This window comes from Triturus cristatus, chromosome 12, assembly GCF_964204655.1.
Source record: "Triturus cristatus chromosome 12, aTriCri1.1, whole genome shotgun sequence".
Lineage (NCBI taxonomy): Eukaryota > Metazoa > Chordata > Amphibia > Caudata > Salamandridae > Triturus > Triturus cristatus.
Window position 1 is genome coordinate 175,350,453 of NC_140595.1, and position 23,887 is coordinate 175,374,339.

The 23,887-nt window shown below is 43.3% G+C and overlaps 1 protein-coding gene across 2 annotated transcripts in view; it reads right to left on the reverse strand.

Moving 5' to 3' along the window:
* DEDD (death effector domain containing) overlaps window positions 1-12,315 on the reverse strand; it is a 91,082-nt gene extending 78,767 nt beyond the window's left edge. Inside the window, exon 1 of one of the 2 annotated variants that reach the window (XM_085637435.1) lies at window positions 12,065-12,315. The gene's annotated coding sequence lies outside the window, so the exon portion shown is untranslated. Of the gene's footprint in view, window positions 1-11,794; window positions 11,900-12,064 lie in introns of those variants that run through there. The other variant, XM_085637436.1, reaches the window with a different exon arrangement.
* Between the last annotated feature and the right edge of the window lie 11,572 nt (window positions 12,316-23,887).

The window sequence follows — 23,887 nt, forward strand, 5'->3', positions numbered from 1 at the left end:
GGAACCCTACTCACAAAGAACCAGGGTATTACGTTATATAGAAAAAGACAAGGGTTCCAGTGGATAATACAAAATTAATAAAACCAATAATCCAGCACAATCGCAATAAATATGTAAGGACTATAATATCAGGGGGCAAAAGGAATTCTCTACACAGTATATTCAAAATGGCTTTTTATATGGAAAAAACAACAATTGGTGTATACACTTCTTTGAATCAAAAGCGCAAAGCTTGTGCATAGTGTCCCCAAGTGAAACATAGAACCATAAAGTGACTATACATTGTGAAACAAACATTTCTTAGTGCAGGGTTTCCATTATTTTGAGTAGAACGGCCACTTGGGTACAATTTAACACCAGTCCACATATACAATGATGCAAACTGGATAATAGTCCGTCCTATGTACTGGTCGACGGCGTTTCAACCCTTCTGCGAATGTAGGGTCTCTTCAGGACTATCAATGTAGGGACATCTAGAATAAAGTAATAAGATTAGCAAAAGGCCCATATACCGGCACTAGTGCAAGAAACTGTGAAAAGGGTCTCACTTCCACACTAGTTACCTGGGTTGTAAAGGAGAACTACTCTTAGTGATGATGTGGTGCCTTAGTGAAAGTGAAAAAAGAAGAAAAGGACTCGCGTGAGGACCCAGCCGGGTTCCTAGTTAACATGTTCAAGGAAAGAAAAGGAATAATTTGCCACGTAAATGAATCATGGCATTGATTGAATTACACAGCACATAAGTCATAGTGTTTCATACGAATAATAAAAGTACCTCACGAGATGGAGCGCTGGCTTATCGATTATATATAGGGGTTGTTGCTAATGCTGTAATGCTCAATCTTCCATTTAACAGCTCCGCTTAATGTAGCCACGTTTTCCTATTTAGTGGAATCTCAGTAGGATAGCTATAGGGTAGAGGAATAATACACCATAAACTAATGTTCCTTTGTGCCGAGGTGTCGTCCTCCTGGATTCCACGTTCCCCACATCGTTTGTTCTATATGTCAGACTGTCGTCCCCTTTCGGGGTCTTTGGGTTCTGGGTTTTGCAATTACTTTTCTATGTCTGCTGTGTTTATTGCTTTTGGGGTTGGGGGTGGGGGGTACGGGGTGTTTTTGGGAATGTGTTGGGGCTCCGCATCAGTCCTCTTAGGGGTGGGGGTTTGTTTGTCCCAGAGTCCTTGTTGGTGAGTCTCCCTACTGGCTCTGGGTTCTTGCGCTTGATCATTGCCTATCTCTCCCTTGTCTTCTATGAGCAAGAGTCTTAAAGTGGTGAGCTTGAATGTTCGGGGCTTAAATAATCCAGTTAAGCGCTCAGCTATTCCATCCCTCTTGGAGGGTGCGGAGGGTGATGTGTGTTTGCTACAGGAGACTCATCTTCTCTCTAAGGACGTTAAGCGGATGAGAGATCGGCGTTTCCCCCTGCAAGTGTGTTCTTCCGGGGCGGCTAAGAAGCATGGGGTGGCTATTCTTTTTAGTGTGCGTGCTCATTGTAAGGTTCTCGCCCGGGTTGCTGACTTGAAAGGGAAGTTTTTGGCGCTTCGTGTGCAGTGGGGGGGACAATGTGCTTCACTGTAGGGCCCATCTACGCCCCGAATGACCACCAAGAGTCTTTCCTAAAGAGGGCCTTTTCTGAGGTGCTGGCCTCTCCTGATGCCCTGATACTGATGGGGGGACCTGAATGTGGTGATGGATGCGGGTCTCGATAGGTCAGCGGTCGCACCAGGTAGGCGCCCTCTCCCAGACAATGGTTGAGTGATGGCGGCGCATACAACACCCTACTGAGCGCGATTATACCTTTTACTCGGCGGCGCACAAAACTTATGCCCGCCTTGATCATTTCTTTGCCTCCACCTCCCTTTTGCCATCCCTTTCGGATTCGACCATCACTCCCTGCTCCCTTCTGCTCTCCTCTCTGTGCAGCTTAGTTCTCCGTCGACCCGTCCCTCTCCGTCTGGCTGGCGCCTGCACGATTCTTTGCTCAACTCCGACTTCACGGTTGCTCGGATTCGCGATGCGATCATTGCTTATTTGGCGGGTAATGATCAGGGCACTACGTCGGTGGCGGCGGTTTGGGAAGCCCTCAAGCTGGTGGTGCGGGGGAGTTCATTGCGCTGGCGGCTGCATTTGCGCGTCTTCGTAGGGATAAGCGTGCGGAGTTGGAGTGTGAGGTGGGGGCCCTAGTCCATCCATAAGCGCACCGGAGCGCCTCTGGTGTGGCCAGAATTAGAGGCGAAGCGGCGTATGCTGAAGCATCTGGATCTTGACAGGGCCGAATATGCGCTGTTGTGCCTGCGGCATAAATTTGAACTTAGCGGGGATAAAGGCGGGCGATTATTGTCCCATAGGCTCCGAGCGAGCATGCAGCGCGCGGCGGTCCAGTCCATTCGGGACGCTCGGGCGGTGGAGCAAACTACTGACGCCCTTATTGTGGAGTCTTTCCACCAGTTTTATCAGCGCTTGTACTCCAGGGAGGTGACCGATCCGGCGGACCGGGAGGCCTACCTTGCCTCCGGTCGAGTCACGCCGCTGTCTGCGACCTCTGCTGATGCATTGGAGTCTGCCATCCGTATTGAGGAAGCCATATCGCCTCAAGGTCGCCAAGTCGCCTGGCCCTGACGGTTTTTCCGCCCTTTTGTGCTGAGCTGGCTCCACTTTTGACGCGTCTTTTTAATTCTTTTCTGGAGACGGGAGAGGTGACCCCCACTATGTCAGAAGCTGCGATTACGGTTATCCCGGGAAGGACCCGCGGGAATGCGGCTCGTATAGGCCAATTTCCCTCTTAAATATTGATGCTAAATTGTTCGTGGGCATCCTGGCGGCGCGTCTCAGTCCACTGATGGATGGCATTATAGACCCAGATCAGTCGGGGTTCATTCCTACGCGTCAGGGAGGGGACAACACCAAACGTCTTCTCCATCTTATTGACTTGGTCCATCGGTCTCGGACCCCGGCTTGTCTCCTTTCCATGGACGCTGAGAAGGCCTTTGACCGGGTTGACTGGGACTACATGTTCGCGGTCCTGCGTACTTTTGGCTTCAAGCAGCATTTCCTTTGCTGGGTGCACTGTCTCTATGTCGCTCCTAGGGCGTCCGTGAGGGTGAATGGGTGTCGGTCTTCACCCTTTCCCATCACTAGAGGGACGAGGCAGGGGTGTCCCCTGTCTCCACTATTATTCGCGCTTTATATGGAGCCCTTTGCCCAGCACATACGGTCGAATCCGGGGGTTGAGGGCCTTAAATATGCGCGGACATTCACAAAATCAGTCTTTCCGCGGACGATGTTATTCTCTCTCTCTTACTCACCTGCGCACCTCTTTGCGGTGCTGGACGCGAGAACTCTGCGATTTTGGATCGGTTGCGGGATTTAAAGTTAATTTCTCAAAATCGATGGTGCTTAACCTTTCTATCCCTGAAGAGGAAGTCGATGATTTGCGGAGAGATTTCGCCTTCCAATGGGGGCATTCTGATATCTCCTACCTGGGGATTCACTTGGCTTCGTCAGTTGTCAAAACCGCTCATCTTAATGATAGATTATTGGTGGAACACACCACTAAAGCGCTCGCTGATTGGTCTCGCCTTGGTCTGGCCTGGTTTGGGCGACTCGCGGTGGTCAAGATGACAGTGTTGCCGAGGGTCCTTTACCGGTTTCAGATGCTTCCTGCGCAGCCGCCTCCTGGTTCCATCCGCAAGATCTGCTCAATAGGTTTTTGTGGCACAATAAGAGGCCACGGTTCACCTTCTCGATCGCTACTGCGCCGAAGGCTGCCGGTGGGTTGGGTTTTCCGTTGTTGCGGGCATATTATCTGGCCTCTTGCCTCCGCTATATCAAGGAGTGGAATCGGCCTTCCTCTAGCAAGCATTGGATTTTTATGGATCAGACGGTTGCGGGCTGTAATATCTGGCGCGAGCACTGGCTTCCGCGGAAGCACAGGGCCTGGGGTCTTTACTCCTCCCCTGTGACTTCTCCGACTCTTAAGGCGTGGGATCAACTAGTGAGCGCTCGGGGTGGACTACGTTTCCCTCCCCTATGACGCCTATTGTGGAAAATCCCGATTTTCCGCCGGGTTGCGCATCACCTGTGTTTCAGCGTTGGCGTGAGGAAGGTTGTAAGGGAGTGGGTTCCCTATTGGAGCCGGATGGCGTGATCCCTTTCGCCCACCTGCGCAAAGACTATTTTGACCTACTGCCCACCGAAGCCTATCATCACGCACAGCTTGCACATTGGGTGTCCCTTCCTCATAACTTCGCCTTGGTGTCCCGTCCCTTGACCGCTTGTTGATTTACAAGAAAGATGATCGGAAGCTCATCTCGGAACTCTATGCCCTACTAATGGCGCGTCCTACTCGGCAGATGTCGAGGGAGCAGGTACGCTGGGAGACTGAGCTGGGTCGCCCGTTGATGGCCAAGGAGTGGGAGCAAGTCTTCTATCGCGCCCATCATACGGCGTCTGACACGGCGGGGGCTGAATCTGCTTATAAAGTGGCGTCATACTGGTACTATACACCAGCGCGCATTCACTCTTGGGACCCTGTAAATCCGGTCATTGCTGGCGGGGGTGTGGGCAATCTGGCACTCAGTTGCACTTGCTGTGGCGCTGCCCGAAATTGGTGTGGTACTGGGCGACGATCTTGGATGACCTTGATGAGGCGTTTCAAATTAAACTACCGCGGGAACCTGTCCGCACGTTGTTAGGTCTCCCGCATCCCAAGTGCTTCCCCCTGTGCTCGTAGCGGGGCAGGCAGCTGGCTCTGGCGCTGCAGACGGCGCGGCAGGTGCTGTTGGCGCAGTGGGGCTCTCCGGCTGCGGGATGGAGCGCCTATCGCTTAGAGTCGATGGGAAGGGATCGGATTATGTGAAGCTTTGGACCCCCTTTGTGCGGCTTCTATCCAAAGAGGTGCGGGAAGTTACGTGCCCTAAATATCTGCAAATTCTTCAGCTTATCCCGCTAGAACCAGCAAGGGGCGCTGGGGAGGTTTGATTCCCTGTTGATCGAGACTGTCGGATCGTAGGGTTTCGGGGTAGTGGGTAGAGGCTGATGCGGAGAGGGATGGGGGGGGGGTGGGGAATTGTCTGTTTCATTTTGTTTTGGACTCTTCCTTTAAAAATGTTGTGATCTCCAAGTGCATGCCTGGCTAGCCTGTCCTGTGTTCCATCCCTGTTTGCGGCTGTAGACCTGGGTGCTGTGTATGGCATATATTGTGTCGCTCTGCCTGCCCACGGATGTAGGCAGTCGAGCTGTGTATTTGGCAAGTGTATTACTTAATAAAAAGATTGATTCTAAAAAATTGATACACAATGGCAAAGTGTCAAGACTGAATCAGATGGAAAAAAATTTAGGGAAACTAAGCAGAAAATCCTGCCTCCTGAAGATATTAAAACAACAATAGAAAGGAAAACTCCTACAAATCACAATACCTCTATTTGACTAGAAAAAACAGGAAGACTGAAACACCAGCAAAAGAGACAGCAGGAGGCCCAAAAAGGATACAATATAGACAACTTAATTTACAGGACAATTACGATCCAACAGTCACCTAAACAACGATCTCAAGAAAACACATCTCTCACCTATGGAGAGCCATGTCAAAGGTTAGTCATCAAATCATTTGGTGACTGTCAAAAAAGCTTACACAACGCTTGCACTAGGGGATTAAAAAATTACAACCCATGTTGATAAAGAAGGAAGGAGTCAACTTACCTTTAAACGAGAATACCAGTCTTGGGGTTAGCACGATATTTTAAATCGGGGAAATATCTTAAGACTCTTTAAAGTAATTCCATTGCATGAAAACAATGAGATGCGAAAATTTTAAATCTATTGAATTCTTAGCCAACAAAGAAGATAACCAAGAACTCACACTGGTGACGTGGAACTCTACTCATCTAGCAGAACAAATCCTCCAAGAATACAAAACTTTCCTAAACTGGGGAATACAAATCAGCAAGCTCCAACAATCTTTTTTTATCCAAGGCCATTTAATTCACTAGAGAAACTTGACTATCAACCGAACTGAAAACAGTCAAGTATTTTTAATACTGAAAAGTCCTATTGGCAAAACAACTAGCCTACCACCAACATTTAATACTTAACATCAAGTAAAGAAGGTTATGAAACTTAATCAAGATTAATTGAAAGCAGCCCTACATGGGGTATCTCAGGCTGACAGGACAAAACCCAGTGTGTCCGGCAACAACCACCATTGGTCCAAAGGGAAATTATAAAAATATGCTCTTGGAATATAAATGGTGTACAATCCACGATTCAAAATGTATACCTGACTTCTACTGCCAGTAATTTACATATGATATTACTTCATCAAACCTGGGCAACTCAACCACTTATGTTGGAAGGTTTCACTGGGTATTTCGCCCCGGCTATTAAATTAAGTAAACATGGGTGACCGGGCGGGGGACCTAGCAACGCGCATAGCAATAGACCAAAAAATGGAAAGTGAACAGGTGTACACAAATGGCACCAACATTATCATAGTAAAACTGCATTAACAAAACAACACATCATTTCTGCTATTAATAAATGTTTACATACATCCTGATGCCAGTAATAGGAAATCAGTGGCCAGAAACCTTATAAACATCTTACTACAACAATTAAGCGAAGAAGAACACCCTTAAATTATTATGTTGGGTGACTTTAACATTAACCTGCTGTGGTCATACACCAGGGGAGACACCATATTACAACAGGACCATCTATGGGCTATCACAAAGCAGTCACTAATCCTGGAGTCTAAAGGATCAGGGGCGTAGTGGGAAAGAATCTAGTTAAAGACCAGGTATCCCTTGGTCTAAGGGTCTTAAATGGACGGTTCCTACAAGACACACCTCCACCATGGACCTACCAAGGACTTCTACATAAAGAAGGGAACTCCTGTAACGAATAGTAGCTCCAGGGGCAGGGAAAGAAACTAATATTGTAAATCCTCAGGCAACTTATTTATTTTCTATCCAAACATAATATTTCTTAATACACAGAGCTCATCACCACAGAATTACAGAAAAATATCAAAAAATATTTTCTCGATAATAGAATCAACAATACAAAATATATATACATAGAAAAAGACTTTAAAATAGTGCCATCTTCTCCTTCATACCACTCATAACTTATACTGGTGCACACTTCACTCATGATTTCACCAAACAAAAGAACTTTATAGCAATTACATTCTAAATTGTTTTCCTAGTCTGTGTCTTATTGATACACACTTACTTCTAGACATAGAGCATGACTTGTGAAGATGCACAATATTTTGTCAATGAAATTCTGTAATTAATCATAAAGCACGATATGAAACAACCCAACTTCAGAAGTCCAATTACATGAAAATATCCAGTGGTTAGAGAGATTGGGTCACTCAAATACTATTTACATGCATTTCGTCACCAAGGCCTTCCTCGGGAGACTCAAATTTCATTAGGGCGATAGATGGTTAAAAAAATAAAATATCAGATGATGTAAGAGCCCTGCAATACAGGAATGACCTATAGAAGCAACTGTGCATCAATAAGACACAGAAAAGGAAAAAGGTTTGAAATGTAATTGCTATACAGTAATTTTGTATGCCGAAATCGTGAGTGAATTGTGGATGAGTTATGAGGGGTATGAATTGGATGTGGACACTATTTTGAAGTCATTTCCTCTCTCTCTCTCTCTCTGTGTATGTATGTATATATGTTTGTTGATTATTTGATCAAGAATTAAATTTGTTTTGATATTTTCTATAATTTTGTGGTCATGAGCTCTGTGTTTTATGAGATATTATGTTTGGAGTGTAAAGAAATAAGTTGCCTGAAGATTTACAATATTAGGACCTACCAAGAATGTGGTCAGAAATCGCAAAATGACTGTTCAATATTATCCCTGAGCTTATTCCAAATGATATCCTCCTATAGGATTGCAACAACAAATCAAAGTTATCAGGCCAACAAATTATGGAGTTTATGCTCCAATGTTTAAGACATCAGAAGTTGAAGACACATCCTGGGGAGTTGAAAACGGTAAACTACAGGAGGCTTTACTGGTCAGAAGGTTCCAAGCCTCACTCATGTATACAGCACTTACACTAGTTGAGCACTGCTTTTTAGCAGATTCCCTCACAGTAACAGCGAAATGGGTACTTTTTACAAAGAAATTAATGGCCACTTAGGTTGTGGTTTGTTTTAATTTTCGGATGCCTAACTGTCAAACTCAAGCATTAAGTAGGATTGAACTATCACTTACAAGTAGTATACTTAAAAGAAACAGCAATAGAATACCGAGACAGATAAAGAAGTGGCCTGATAATCAAGACCTCCGCTCCAAACTAAAGAGGACAAACACAGACTTGCGAAGGCTAATCTGGGATGCAAAATCTCAAGCAAAAACACTGGGCAAAAGCACTACATACTGGTAAAAAGAAAAATTCAAGAGACTTCTGGAAAATGATCCACAGCTTAAATAGAGCTAACACAATGATTACATCTACACTAATGGAAGCCAACTGGATAGGGTTTTAACAACACACTTAAATCACAACCCAGAAGTTAACCAATGCATCAGGTCAGATTGTTACAAAAAGAACAGAAGAACAAACGAGCTTTGAAATTGAACTAAATTTAACAGAATATCAAGTTTGCAAACTCATCAGAAAACATAGACAAGATGGAGCTCCTGGCCCAAACGGAATTCCATTTGCCCTATATAAAGATAACCTCATTGTTTGGGCAGGATACCCGACAAGAGTATTTAATAAAGCAGTTCCGTCATTAACTATACCGGAGTCATGGAAAGGCTCTATAATATCATCCATCTATAAAAATGGCGACTGGGCACAATCAACCAATTATCATTTAATTACATTGCAAGATACAGAGGTGAAACTCTTCGCAGGAATTCTACTGATAAAGCTATCAAAATGGGCAACTAAGAAGCAGATAATTCCGTAAAATCAATCGGGCTCTATGCAAGGGCTGAGTACCGCGACTAATATCTTAGCACTTAATTCTAATTGACAAATATAAATCCAGGAAGCAACCATATACCTATGCTTTGTGAATTTTAAATCCGCTTTTGACTGTGTACACCGGTTAACTCTTTGGGGAAAAGATGGAGAAACAACGAATACCAGCTAGCCTCCTAAAAGCAATTCAATTACCGTACTCCGACACTTAGATTAGAGTGCAAATAGGTGATGGTTGACATCTATCAAAAAAATGTATACTTCTTTGGGGCTAAAGCAAAGGTGTGTTCTTGCTCCATATCTATTTAACTTGTTTTTATCTGATCTAACACACACCCTGGACACCGAGAACGCTCATCCCCCTAAATTAGAAGAAAGACGTATATAAAATTTACCATATGCTGACGATACCATTCTACTAAGCCAAACAAAGATAGGGTTACAAGGCCTTATAAACAGAATACCAAACAGCTCTCTGGCAAATAGCATGGCAATAAATGAGGCAAAAACAAAAGTGATGGAAGTCAATAATAAGACGAAAAAATACAAATGGTATCTACAAAACCGAGAACTGCAGCAAGTAAAAGCTTACAGGTAACTAGAAGTACTATTTGATAAGGGCTCATTTCAGCAACCCAAGATGGACCTGGAAATAAGACGTAACACCTTACTCATTGCATTCCAGACCTTGCAGAGGTCCTTGCGAGGACCTATTTCTGCTATTAACGGTAAGAAATGCAAAAGTACTGCCTAGCGTTACCTACGGAAGAAAGGCACTTTGTGGTAGGGATTCTATAACCTATTAGGTTAGAATGTGGGTTACCCAATCAGCTCCTTGCAAGGAAATGTCAATACATAAAGGTATGGAAAAGAATAAAAACAAACATTTCCAACCCAATGTGTCAATCGCTCTTGCAATTCAGGTAAAACAAAATTTGCAGTTCTGGAAGTACCTATAAATAGCTCTAGACGAGTTCTCAGAACATTCGATTTGGGACATGTCGATTACGCCAGTATCTTTCAAAAAAGTCATTAACGGAATATCAAAATGATCTTCGACGCTGAAAGACAAAGACTCCTTTTCGAAAAGAGCACACGCTTGGATGATGTTGAACAAGTACAAAACTTCTAAATCACAATTTTACTAAGAAACAACTTGGTCTATAAAACTAAAAAATACTTTTATTAGACAACTATTTGGCCTTCTCCCAGGATTCTCTCATGTGATGCCTTGGCTGCACACAACAAAACCCATGTTCTGCGGACTATGCAAAAAAGGAGAAGAAAACATTATCCATTTGCTCTGTGTATGCCCTAACTGATGAAAGAAACATTTTAATTCTCAGGGAAATCACTCCTGCAGACAAGCACTGATATTATGTTTTAAACCAACAGAGATAGTCTTCAACTCTATCCTTGCAGAACTGTTGATACTGCTCAAACTATCCTTGCAGAACTGTTGATACTGCTCAAAAGGAAACTAGACTCTTGTGAATCGACTTTAGTAAACCTTGCGGATTGAACTTGTAGAACCATTGTTAAAGAGCGCCCAGCTATCTATACATAAAAGCTCATTTGCACAACATGACTTCCAGTACAAAATACAAGCACTTTTTAAATCTGATTCTGACAAGAAGGAAAATTAGGCTCTTGTAATTTGATATTATCATAAATATGTTGCTTTTACTCAGAAGTATTCACTAGGAGTGCCTTAAATTGCACACATAGACAAGTTAAATTGCACTATACGATTGCATTGAAGTCAAAGCTGAGTATTCTAATACTTTTAGAAATCAGACGTGGCCACCTAAAGGCATTTTAATGAGGAGTTTTAGATTTGCAGTTTGAAAACATTTTAACGTGCCAAATATATTAGTCTTAAAGCAAATCAATTTTTAATACAAGTGGTTTTTTTATGATTGTACAGTGTATGATTTTAATTAATCAAATATTACTTTTGTCTGCCTTAAAATGCTGAAAAGAAAAACAAACACTATTTTGGAAGCATATGCAATCACACAAAAGTAAACACATGGCAAGACCTCTTACGTTTTTGTTTACTTTATCTGAGGCTACAACAGGGTAGCAATGTCAAAACGATGGCAGTACCCAAGCAATCACACCGCAAACATATGGAAAGATTTGTGCTATAATACCACCACCAACCTCCACTGTGTGTTACTCCCTGCATGTTTTTAATTGATAGCTAAATCCAAGGTAAAAAACTGAAACATAAATTACAATAGTTTAAGTCAAGTGGTTTCACGGGGGTTTAAATGATATGTCTATACTGTGATAGGTGCAAACGAGTTAAGGCCTGTGCAAATTAATTTTTGCAAGACCATGTCACTTTATAAATCGCAATTTCATTGGAGGTGGCATTTAGGTACCCTGTGGATCACTGGAATACATATTAAGCACTTCCCAAAAGGAATACTATGCTACCACAAACAGAATTAAAAATATAAATGCCTGGAAACATCCACAACTATTACATCTGTGCTTACACATAATTACAGTTTAAAAATGTGGCTTTTTCAGTGTTCCCATAGACATCCCCCTAATCTGGCTTTTCTTGTTTCGGAGTTTGGGGAGGGGCCAGCTATTTGGCAACGACACTTTGTGAACAGAGACACTGAGTCTCAAGCATCCAGCGTGACACTAAAGCCAACAGCTGTCACGCGGAAATAGCCTATCGAAAATGCCCCTTTACTGTTTATGGTTAATATATCCAGTTAGAGCGTGCCAGCTGGCGGAGAGTGTGATGGGAGTTAAGAGCTTAGAAAAGAGACTGTTCTAATCGCTCCCTAAATTACAAACGTTTTCACACCTGGGAGGGTGAGACACTAGTCGGGGCCTGTGTTCTGCGGATCCTCTGTGACACCGAGGCTCAGCCCCCTAGCACCCCTCCAGCCCCGGAAAGTATACCAGATGGGGAATGGCAGCGCACTCCGGCACACCGCAGAAGCCTCAGACCGGCACTTAGAGTTGGTCGGAGAGACAGGCCCAAGTGGCAGTGATGTGTATGTGTCCGAGACCCCTTCCAGGACGCCCGGGTCCTCCCTTCCTGACAGTGGGGTACTCCTGGCACAGACGGTACCTGCTTTGAGTCCTGCCTTCACGGGCTCCCGGATGCTCACTAGATGACTTGTGCCTCTCCCGTTGGGTGAAAAGAGTCCGGGCCCAAGGCAGCTTGTAGCCCCCTATGACCCATCCGAGCAGGACCGGTGCTGGACGGTATACTTCCGTCGACGGAAGCCATCCGGGCTGTACCCGACGTCACGAGTGCGTTGCTTCCTGTACACCCGAGCGCACTCCGCTCCCATAGAACAGGAGACTGCCGTGATTGGAGCCACCCAGGCGGTACAGTACGTCACGGGTGCCTCGCCGTCTGTCTCATCCGCTTACTCAGTCCTGCTTTGGCAGGCCGTGCTAGTGGTGCAGCTAGTGTACGATCCCGATCATATGTGATGCTAAATTACGGGGTCTGCTGCTAGACAGGAGTCCCTTGATACAGAGGATTTTCTGCTCTTGATACAGAGGATTTTCTGCTCTTGATACAGAGGGTTGGTTTTCTGCTCGAAAGAAAAGAGGAGCATTTACAAGATTGACAGGGCGTGGTCAAATTAACCTGCGGGCTGTCAGTATTGGGTGGGGTGTCTATGGTCGGTAACTGAACTGGAAAACTCAACTCCCCGAAAAAAACACACATACCCCTGGTCCGTGCAAATTTATATATCTGGGACATTTCCAGAAGGTGATTGTGGGTGCTTTACCTTTGAAGTATCACATTACGCATGCATTTATTTGCTAAAAGAAATGTAACTCGAGAATATGCACACAAGATTGCATCTTCGTTATAGTTCTTTAAAAGAAAGTTTTTAAAGTTCCACTTTGTGAAGTCTGCGCCAAACGTTATTTTGTGTAGTAAACTTTAAAGTGAGCTTTTGAAATAAAACCCTTTTTGATAATGATCTGAATAGATTTCAAGGCAGTGTATCTCCTTGTACTGTCCGGTAGATGAATGGATGTATATTATTTAGTCACTCTTTATATCAATTGCTACCCACTCCCGTTATTGCTCAATCAATCACTCCCCATTGTAGCCCAGCACTCCTCACACTCCCATCATCCCTAATAACCTCCACAAGTACAATCTACAGTCTGCAGAAGTGCAACAGCCCAACCACCAAACTTCCCTCCTGCTGGCAAACACTGTAAGAACTTTGTATGTGCTGGTAATTCATGAAGGGCTAATCTGTTTCCAGTCTGCCTCATATATAGTAATGTTATATACATAACTGCATCTGACCCTCACCAATATTGTAACACTCTGTGGCTGTGCATTTGATGGACTAACGGGTGGCTGGGAGGGCCAATTCATGCAGCATGGTTGAGTAAAGTATGCAGCAAGAAAAGGCAAGTTATGCTGTGTAATTTGGGACATTTTATGATAACTTTACCTCATTATTTTGTCATTTTTAGGTTTCGCCTGGCGTTAGCAGCGCGCAAGCGCGGCGCTCACCATGCGAGGGCTTCTGGTAATCAATACGGTTTCAGAAGGGGACTTGAATCCCCGCCCCCTCTTCCCATTGGCTTGCGTCATAGCTTAGGCTAAACGCTGGAATTCTATTGTTAAGGAGGCTTTTTAGTCCCTCCTTGTTGCCGATCTGTCCACTTTTGGCCCCGCCCACCCGGACTGAATCTTTTACTTGCGGCATGATACTGTGGCCTTTAATTACTGGGTAAGCACTTTTTGTTTCCCCTTCCCTCTGTCTCTCTCCACAAGCAGATGGTGATCAGGCAGAGACAACTGCATGAGTTGATACGTGGTTCCACAGCTTTGTCTCGTATCACTACATATTAGCGCGTGTTTATTTTTGCATCGCGCTTTCACTTAAAGTGAAAGCGCGATGCAAATTTAAGCAAGCAGCTTTCGTTGGCGTAATAGCGACAGCTTGTTTTTAAAAATCTCTTAAATGAGCGCAGCGCCCGCTAGGGACACCGCGCTCACTTTCTCTATACATAAAATCATCATCACGCTGTCTCAATTCTTCTAGGAAGCGCAAGCAAAAGGAGTATCTTCGTAATTGCCAAGGCTGTTTCTGTAAGCCTATGGCGGATACTTGCCAGGACACACGCAAATTGTGCAACAACTTGGGGGGGGTGGGGGGGGGGGTGCGGCGCACCTAGAGTGAGTAATCGAGAGAGGAGCATGAATGCAAAATGGCAGCAAGCAGCTGTCTCAATGCCGCATTTCTCCTCTTCGGTCCTATTTTCTAATTATTTTTTTCTACTTACCAAAACCAATCGCATGTTTATTTATTTACTACGGCGCCCGTATGCTTTTCTACAGAGAACACCCCTTCCACCTCCCAAACAGCATCAAGCAGCGATCGCTGTATCCTTTATTTTTTTATTTACTACGGCGCCCGTATGCTTTCCTACAGAAAACACCTTTCCCACCTCCAAAACAGCATCAAGCTTTCCCGGGGAAGTGGAGAAAAAAAGGCTTTTTGGTTTCCAAGTTAAAGGGGACGAGGAGGAGGAGGAATAAACCGTTTTCAAGTCCTCCTGACTCCAGTGTCAAGGAAGGTGTAGAGCAGGGAGGAGAAGCTTGGATTTTCTGCCATCTTCCCTTTTTGGAGCCCTACGCTCCCATCCAGCTCCACTCCGGGATCATGGTTCTGTTGCATGCTGGGAGAAGCCCCTCCTGATTTTTGGGGGCCCGTGGGCTATGAAAGAGCTACCTTAACCGAGTTGCTTCGCTCTTTTTCTTAGTAGCGTGCCATATGCCCTTTAACTTAACAGAGTTGCTTCACTCCTTTTCTTAGTAGCGTGCCATATGCCTTTTAACTGTGGAACAATACAGTTGCCAGTACTGATCCTCCTTTGTGAAATTTTTAACTGCGGCGCATGAAAAAATCTATGTCAGCCTGAAATAACCATTTAGCCTTTTATTTCTCAAAAGCAATTTTTGACGTCTTTCTTTTTTCAAAACTATATCTCTTTTTGATTCTTGGAGACAATTACAAAACATTCAAATACAAAAATATATACAAATTTTACAACTCCATACTCATCTCATACATCACTACCCACAATCTCTCTCTACCCACTCATCTTACACTCCACATTCACCACTTCCAAATCATACTACACAACAAAATAGGCCCTGCCTGGTATTAAACTCACCCTATCAATTTTTAAACCAAGGGGCACAACCAAACATCGAACTTTTTCCACGTCCTTTAGTGCACCAATATCTGAAAAATACAAATTTCTCCAAAATTCAATGAACATCATTAGTGCACATTTCAGCAAGAACACTAAACGATTGATTGGCAAAACAACGCAAGGTCGACGCGTTTCAAACACCCAATTTTTTGAAGGTGTTCTCCTCAGGACCACAACAGCTGAAAAAAAGAAAAAATACATACTCTTACTACACACAGAAAAAGCTGTGTTATTCACCATACACCACCATTGTCTGTCTGCTTACCTTTTCTTATTAGAAATACAACCAGCCAATTTCTGGTTGACTGAATTCCAAGTTTGTCTATAAAACACAAAAACATCCAAGGACAACAAATGAGAAAGTTCGTCCCAAAAATAAATTTAAATAAAAGCGCCACTAGCTAGGAGAAAACGTTGGGGAATGGACTTACAGGATTGTGGTATCCACATTGTGTTGTCTCCGCTTGTGATTCAATTTTTCTTGAGATACCTGCAGGGGTAGAAGAAGAAGGGGGGCTTATAGTAAAAAGTCCCCTTTGCGCTTTTCCTTACTTCTCTTGTCAAGTGTGTGCACCAAATCACCTTATGAGTCCACCCACTGGGAACCTCGATAGCCCGTTTATCAAGCCATCTTCTTTTGCAGCACTGCGTCTGTTAAGAATAGAAGAATTAATGAATTCTTCTATATTTGGTTTTTGAAAACTGTCAATATAACCCCATTCATGTCTGCTGTACAAGCCATTCACTAAATTCACCTGTTTAGAAATGTAGACAGATCCTGCTGCCTGCAGCGTCTGTGTAATCTTTTTTCTTTTCTAATACGTTCAATTTTGCTTCGCAGCGTCTATGTGAGCAAGAATGATCAAACAAGCATTTGTTAACCACGCCGTATTTGCGCCTAATAATTGCCTCGCGCTTTAAACGGAAATGCCCTGTTTGTTGTCGTGTACCATAGAAACTTTCGTATTTCTTCCTTCGAGCGAATCTCCGTGTCAATTACGTATCGGTTTGGACCCAACGGCTGGGGAACACTGACTACGGCGTGTTTTTAATCCAAAAGTGGTTCAACTCTAGGAATTCTGGGAATATATTCACGAGAATCATGGGATCTGCAGTCCAGTATTGCAGATCGTCATTACTTCTACTCCCAAACAAAATGTTTTTTTTTTATGTATTGCTCGACCGGTTGCTATAAAACCCTTTCAATAAAGTTTATTGAAGAACTAGAATTACGAAAAAGAATTCAACCAGGGACATTCCGAACATTTTGTACCCTAATGGATGTTGCTATTATATTATTAGCAAGACTGCCATAGGCAGAAATGAAAATAGTACTCGATCAACAGGAGGATGATTCTTATAACTTAAACAATTCTGAGATTTCATTGAGCCCATTGACAGTCGTATTGTATTTCACAATGAGCATTGCCTCACGTTGCGTGAGTTTCAAATCAAAACTTCCACCCCTTGGATCATGTTCCACTTTAGAGATCACTGTCCATTGTAAGTCTTTTTCCATATGGTCTTTTTCTTTCCAATGGTGTACCAAAGGTGCTGTTTCAACATTTCTCCTGATTCTGGATTTATGTTGCGAAATTCTCTGGCGGACTTCCTGACTGGTTTTACCAATATATAGTTGCGGGCATGGACATAGTATCCCGTAGACTACCCCTTTGGATTTACAGTTTGTGAAGGTGTTGTGCTTCCAATGAATTCCAATAAATGAAAACAATGAACCTTCCATGGTCTGGTCACAACAGACACAAGTTCCACACTTATGATGTCCTTTCACTGGAGTTAAGCCCAAGTAGTCTCTCAATGTTGGTCTTGGAGGTTTTGGTAGCGCGGCTCGGACTACATGATTGGAAATGCTCTTCTCTTTTTTAAAAGCAAAAAGAGGATCATTAGCTAAAGTTGGATCCAAATCCTGAATCAAATGCCAATTTTGATGAACAATTTATTTCAACTGGTTGGAGTTTGGACAAAATGTAGTCACAAATACTAGCCTGTCCATAGTTGATCTTTCTTTCTTTTGAGGAGAGATTCACGAGGGGTCCACCATGCTCTTTTCATTGCAATCTTTAAAAGTTTTGGGGAGTTTCCCCTGTCCAATAGCCTGTTTTTTAAAATGTTGACATGCAGGGTATACTCGTCTTTAAAGAAGCAATTTCGTCTAATCCTTAAAAATTGGCCATAAGGCAAATTTTCTTTTAGACTTCTTGGATGATTGCTTGTATAATGGAGGGCCTTGTTCCTATCAGTAGGTTTTTTAAAAAGGGTTGTGGCAAGGCCCCCATCTGCTGGATACACTTCCACATCCAGAAAAGCCATTCGCTGATGTGAATAACTTAGACTAAACTTAACGTTCTCCGTCCTTGCATTGAGCCAAACATGTAAATCAAGTAGCTGTTCTATTCCTCCTGTCCACACCATGAAAATATCATCAATGAAGCGTGCCCAATATGTAATATACTGATGGAAAGGGTTGTTGTTGTAGATACATTTCTCTTCATGCATTGCCCTTTATTTGAAAAAAGAAATCACCTCCAAAGCTGAAATAATTATTTTTTAATGTGAAACTAGCCAGTTCGATGATAAAATCTGTGGGGACTCTAACTGGTTGAGTTCTTGTTCTCAAAAAGGTAGTTAGAACTGCTATGCCATCGTCCTGTGGTATTTGAGTATACAATAATACCACGTCTAAGGTGACCATAATATTATTGTCCAGGGAAGATATGGCTTGGCAGTTCAGGCTGGACTGTTCCCATGAGGCACAGGGTCAAGACTGATTTGCATATGGCCATATCTGAACTGGGGTGGTGTGGTGAGCAAAATAACGATGGATTAAACCCAGATCTGTGACTGGGGGTGAATGTTTTGCCATTGTGCAACATTCCGTCCATCATCTTGTGTGTTTTGCTGTTCACCCTATGTGGGAAGGGTATGCCCAGACGTGGGTCCCGTGCTCACTACGCCACTGGAGTCAAGCTATCCTGGCTGATGACGGCTGATAGCCAGAAACCGGTCCTAGGATGCTTGATTCCGATCCAGGGATTACATGGCTTGGCAGTTCGGGCTGGACTGTTCCCATGAGGCACAGGGTCAAGACTGATTTGCATATGGCCATGTCTGAACTGGGGTGGCGTGGTGAGCAAAATAACGATGGATTAAACCCAGATCTGTGACTGGGGGTGAATGTTTTGCCGTTGTGCAACATTCCGTCCATCATCTTGTGTGTTTTGTCATCAGTAAATATGACAGGAATATTTCTTATCTGTAGACCTCCAGGGATCGTACCTGCCTTGAGGTGTTCTATTAGAAAATGCCCATGTAGATCCGTTCTAATTTGATTTTTCCTCAATCTAATAAGTTTCTCCTATTCATTTTGTGTTTTAGCCGATATACTTAAGGAAGCTGATGCAAGCAATGGAGGTGCACTAAGAAGTTTCTGTATATGATCTTCGCTGTAAGCAAATGTATCTTGTTCAGTCATAGTCAAAGAACATTATAAAGAAAAACACAGATCGGCACGTACAAACAAAAAAATCACCACTATCCACCACGGTGGTTCCAGCCGGATACCACCTTTTTACTACTTTCACGATCTAAGAATCCACTTCTGTGTAACCTAGAAAGACCTTGCGGGTCAGTCCCCGCTATTAAACCAAAGAACAACAATGGGTCTTGGCCCCAATCAGTAAGGCTGAGCCCTTGAACAACAAAACAATACAGTTGCCAGTACTGATACTCCTTTGTGAAAGTTTTAACTGCGGCGCATGAAAAAATCTATGTCAGCCTGAAATAACCATTTAGCCTTTTATTTCTCGAAAGCCATTTTTGACTTCTTTCTTTTTTCAAAACTATATCTCTTTTTGATTCTTGGAGACAATTACAAACATTCAAATACAAAAATATATACACATTTTACAACTCCATACTCATCTCATACATCACTACCCACAATCTCTCTCTACCCACTCATCTTACATTCCACATTCACCACTTCCAAATCTTACTACACCACAAAATAGGCCCTGCCTGGTATTAAACTGTCCCTATCAATTTTTAAATCAAGGGACACAACCAAACATCGAACTTTTTCCACGTCCTTTAGTGCACCAATATCCGAAAAAATAAAAATTTCTTCAGAATTCAATGAACATCATTAGTGCACATTTCAGCAAGAACATTAAACGATTGTTTGGCAAAACAACACAAGGTTAACGCGTTTCGAACACCCAATTTTTTGAAGGGTGCCTGGCATACCCAAGTTTAAAAGCTTACTCCACAGCAAAAGACGATGTACTTTGTCAAATGCTGTGGAGAAGTCAATAAAAGCTGTATATATTCCGTTCCCCCTCTAATTTTAACATATTTTTCTTTTATTACCTGCAGGGCAGTCCAATTTTCGATCGTTGCATGTTTCTCCCTAAACCCAGTTTGCTCCATAGGTATGATTTTATTGGCATCGGCCCAGTCGCTAATTTGGGTCAAGAGGCATTTAGTGAAAACTTTACTCACCGCATCAAGAAGCGCAATCTAACGATAGTTTTGTGGAAGGTCATACAGGCACATGCACCAAAAGAAAAACCGGTCACAAACGGGAAGATTCTCAGAATCTGCCCCTTTGCGACCGGTATTTTTGCATTTGGGATGCATCATTTTTCTTTCATAACAGTGCTTAAAAACCAGGCGAAGGATTTTACTCCACAATATGCCATTTTCTTTTATAACAGTAATTGGCAATTTATCGCGCTCATTGCCAACGAAATACGCATTCCCCTGAACACTGTTTCTATTTCTTTTTCAGGAGGCGGTCCATACAAAGTATAGCCTTCCTTTAGTATGAGGTACTTAGTTGCCCCCTTATTTGCTGCGTAGATTCCCTCGTTGAGTATATACAAACTACCACAACTATCAAAGTCAATCGAATTACAATTTGTTGTACCAGGGTTTGTAATGTTCATACTTATGGAATTTGGATCCTCACAAAGCCAATGTGTAGAATCCAGTATTTCCTCCTGTTGTAAGCTTTTACCTTACACGACTCTTCTGTCCTGTTTAGGAGTGAGTTTGAGAAGACTTCTTTTCCTCTACCATCCCTTTTTATTTAGCAAAAGAGAACCTTTAGAGACTTTTGCACCCTGAACAGGTGAAGAAAATATAGAAGCACCTTTTTAGGTTGTGGCTTAGCTCTGGCGATCTGTTGTAGATAGAGTATGGAGGAGAAGCCCTACCCACTACCCGCCCATATTTTTCATTGGCTTGTGTCTTTGTCCTTTGTAAATGCTGGCGTCTGAGTCCTTAATAGGCTTGTTAGTCCCTCCTTGGTACGGCCATGTCGTAATTTGTATCCTCCCATGGCTACTGGCTCCTTTACTTCGGTTCTTACACAGTACTTGTTATTTTAGTGTTGTAAGCACTGTATTCTTTATTGAGTTTCTCCAACTTGAGGCACGACCACGTGCTTTGTTTAGATCTGGCTCGCTGTGCGCGATTTCACTTTCGAAGCTGCCGGGACAATCGCGACCGCTTGCTTTTATAGCCGTCTCGCCCTGCTGGTTATCAGGGGCCCATGCTGTGCCTACACAAGGACTGGGTGAATACTGCTCTATGAACCCGCCGCCCAGTAAAACACCTGTCAGTTGTTTGCATTTATTTATGTTTTTTTATATAGCGCAAACTTGGTCTGTAGGTATTGGAGCAGTTAACATAGAAGCCATATACATTACAGTAGGACACATACATTTTTGGAAGGCGCGCAGAGAATTTATTCATGATGCCTCAGTGGGCAGAGTCAAGCTGCTCTTCGGTTGCCGCTCCTAACCAGACCCCCCTGCAAATAGAAGTAGGGCGCGTCTTAGTCGCTCCACGGGCAGGAGCGAGTCAAGGCAGGGAGTCCTTCAGCTGTTTCACCATGAAGACGGGCTGAACTGGTGACATCATCTGGACGCACCTCAGTGCTGCTTGGTGCTAATGGCCAGCGTGGCCTACTATGGAACTGGGAACCAGGTTCGAGTACCAACATGGGCGCAACAATATCCCAGCGGGAGATGATACAAGGTGAGCATGGTAATGGAGGGGCGCGAGGGAGGGGACTACCAGGAACGTAGTCGTGAATGCTTTATGCAAACACTTACTGCGCAACATATTCTCTTTATACATTGGCGCATCGAGGCATGGTGGAACAGAGATAACCTGGCTAAAACACAGAAATGGTAGGAGACTGTGTTTCCTCACCCTCATCAAATACATTTCGGCACATCGGGAGGGTCAACCAGCCTGTGGCAGCTGCATGATACAGATGGTGGCAGAATACAGTCGAGAACTTCCGAATCATCCTCACTGCACCAGCAGACATGGTTAGTATGCAGTTTGGCTGTAGTTTAGCAGGCAGCTGATGCGGGCAGAATCGCGTTAGGCAGTCCACATCCCCTTACCGAGACCTTGTTCTACAAGTTGCGTTGATTTCCCCATCGTCTCACGGAGTATCCATAATGAAGCGTGTCCGTCTTTTGTCTGATGTGAGTCTAATTTCGTCTCTTTTTCAAACTTTCAAGACAATGAGTCAGCGAACTGTGAGTCTTCAGCTGAAGTCATTCATTAAGCACTCAAATCCAGTATTTTCTCATTAACATCACTGGTTGCAAAAGGGTTGTCTTGCTCTAAAAAGTGAAGTGGTTTCTTAAGCACTGTCTTGCAGGCCTTCAGTTCACTCTTTCCTCGCTCCAGGTGGAGTTTCTTAACCTCAATGTGGCACCCTCTGTTTTATTGCCTCAAACAATAGTTGCAGATGTAAGTTTGGGATCACTGGGCTACATTATGCCTGTTGCATTTAATCCCACGGGCACAGGCTCGAATTCAGAGGGGTGATCACAAAGGGGGGAATATATTTCCTGTATTTTAAAGATGTCCCCCTATCGCCTGACACACTCAGTGGCAAAATATTCTGTATGGTTTGCACTAAATTGTGAAACCAAACAGAAACCTTTTATCAAAAACTGTAAGATCGGGGATGTGGATGCATCGCCAGGTTTACCATGGCCCAATAAGAGCAACTGAGCTGAGATCATGAGTTATTGAATGAGAAATCGAGAGTTCGCTTTGTGAAGATTTATTAGTGTCTGTTACATGTTTGGAGCTAGTTGGGCACAGGTTCAAGATCTGTTTCTTTCCCTTATTCTGTTTTATTTGGGCCTTCGGCTGACAGGGCGTCCCACTGCTTTTTTGAAGAGGGTGTATGGCTATGCTACGTCCCCCAGTCATAGGATGATATTAACAACTCTCTTGCCACATGATGGCACAGGTAGGAAGCGTTTACCACTGGCCATCTAGGAGCCCTTTTTACAGCTCAAGTTTTTTTTTTTTTAAACCTCTGGCGTCTATGTCGTCATAATTCTCGTAGGAGTTACCCATTACATTAAATGCTATCTGCTCCAGAGGCACATAATGACCGGGAGAAAACAAGAAGGTAGATTTCAAGAATGCTTATACTGATGATATTCAGGAGCGAATTTCCAAGTGAATGCATTTGTTGGGCATACTATGCAATTGCAAGGTGAAGTCTCACAGCAATACAGACAGGTTATTTATTAAAATAAATCCTGTGGGAAAAGTTGCCACTTACTCACTTCCTTGTAAGCTTTTTCAACTTAATAACTGCCTTTCTAACAGTTATTTAACTAAACTTTTTCCATGCTGCAAAAACACATGGAACATCCTTTTGCACCTTGTTTTAGACTTTATGCAAAGGAATCTAGAAAAAAACATTTTCTGTAATCCGTATTTCAAAAATTATTTTCCTCCAGAGCAAAATGGTGTACATTTATTGCGAAATATTTGCTAAACATATAAAATACATCCATTACTTTTAAGTCATTCTACATGCCAAACTAGGAAATCTTAGTCCCTGGTTTGATCTTTATTGTTTGAAAAATAGCAGACATTCATTCACTATTTATGCTCTAATGAAATAAAAAAAAATAGGCAAACTGAATGGTAAGGTCACTGCACTGTATTGTGGTAATTCCCATGACACATGGCTTTGGCTGCAGCTGGGTTGACAAAACTACTGTCAGAAAAGTGTCTCAATACTGCTCTGGATTAGGTGGCACGTGCCCCTGTTGGGTCCATGTTCTGGTGTTTCTCTGTTACACTGAAAAATGTGTCTCTGTTAAACTGTAGTTTGAGAGTATTTTTAGCTGTGTTTTCTTACTGCACAAAATGAAACCCGTTGGAGTTGGGAATCTTATGCCAAAGCACCCCGGGAAACCAAAAAGTGAAACTGAAAAAAACATTTTGGAGAAAAATCACTTGATGTTGCAGAAATCGCTTTATCCCTTAGTGGTGGTTAATGTAGGTTTACAAGCCCCATCCATCACATAAGGTTTCTGAAATGTCTCAGACCTGTCAGGTTCCCTTGATACCCATGAGCAGCATTAAAGAGCATGTTCATCGCTGAAGAGAGTGACCACTCCAGCATTCATCCCTTTGTGCCTGCAAACAGAGCTCAATATTTCACCATTCACCACTTTGCATCTGTAAACAGAGCTGACCACTTCACCAGCTGAACATCTATTGCACAAGCGTCGTTGACACCCCATACTACCGTTTTTAAAATTGCATATAATATCCACAATCACTACAAGAACATGTGTTGTGATCGGTAGTGCCTGTCACCTGCTAT